Raw genomic sequence first — 1297 nt, forward strand, 5'->3', positions numbered from 1 at the left:
TCCGTGATTTAAGAAACCTTTTCCTAGGGGGCGCCTGGGTGGCTCAGTGGGTTAAAGCCTCTGCTTTCGGCTCAGGTCATGATCCTAGGGTCCTGGGATCGAGCCCCGCATCGGGCTCTCTGCTCGGTGGGGAGCCTGCTTCCTCCTCTCTCTCTGCCTGCCTCTCTGCCTACTTGTGATCTTTCTCTGTCGAATAAATAAAATCTTTAAAAAAAAAAAAAACAAAAACCTTTTCCTACCTTGAAGTCGTGAAGATACATACCTACTTTTCTGCTAAAAGCTTTATGAATCTAGCTTTTACATTTAGGCTGTGATCCATCGCAAATTAATTTTTGTGTAAGATTGCATAGAGGTTGGGTCCATTTTTTCCATGTGTTTATGCAGTTAAAGAATCATTTGTTAGGGAAAAAACCTTTTCTCTTCCCATTGACTTGACCATATGTATGTTGGTCTATTTCTGGACTCTATTCTGTTTCACTGATATACTCATCTATGCTTGCGCCAATACAACATTGTCCTAATTATTGTAGCTGTAAAATTATTAAGTCAGGCAGTTTAAGTGGTTTTACTTTGTCCTTCTTTTTCAAGATTGCTTTGGATATTCTAATTCATTGGCACTTTCTTGTAAATTTTAGAATCAGCTCATCAATTTCTATGAAAATCCTTACTGGAATCTTGACTGGGATTGCATTGCATTTGGAAAGACAGGGAATAGTTACAGCATTGACTCTTTCAATACACGATGGCATATATCTTTCCATTTGTTTATGTCTTCTTTAGTTTCTTTCAGCAGTGTTTTGTAGTTTTCAATGTAGATGTATTAAATACCCTTTGTTGGATTTACTCTTAATTGTATGATGTTTTCCATGGAATTATATACTATATATTTTCAAATGTTATTTTGAAGTGTGTTGGATTACAGTCAATTTTTACATACTGTATATACTTAATATATTCATTAGTGTATATATACTTAGATATTGTATGTAGTATGTATAATACATATCCATTAATATGTATACTTATTGGGGCACCTGGGTGGCTCAGTGGGTTAAAGCCTCCGCCTTCAGCTCAGGTCATGATCCCAGGGTCCTGGGATCGAGCCCCACATTGGGCTCTCTGCTCAGCAGGGAGCCTGCTTCCTCCTCTCTCTCTGACTGCCTCTCTGCCTACTTGCACCGTCTGTCAAATAAATAAATAAAAATTAAAAAAAATATGTATACTTATTAGTAATATTTATATATTATACATGTATTATATTTAAGAGTACTTATTAGTATATATACTTAATAAATTC

The sequence above is a fragment of the Mustela nigripes genome, chromosome 4 (genome assembly GCF_022355385.1).
Source record: "Mustela nigripes isolate SB6536 chromosome 4, MUSNIG.SB6536, whole genome shotgun sequence".
Lineage (NCBI taxonomy): Eukaryota > Metazoa > Chordata > Mammalia > Carnivora > Mustelidae > Mustela > Mustela nigripes.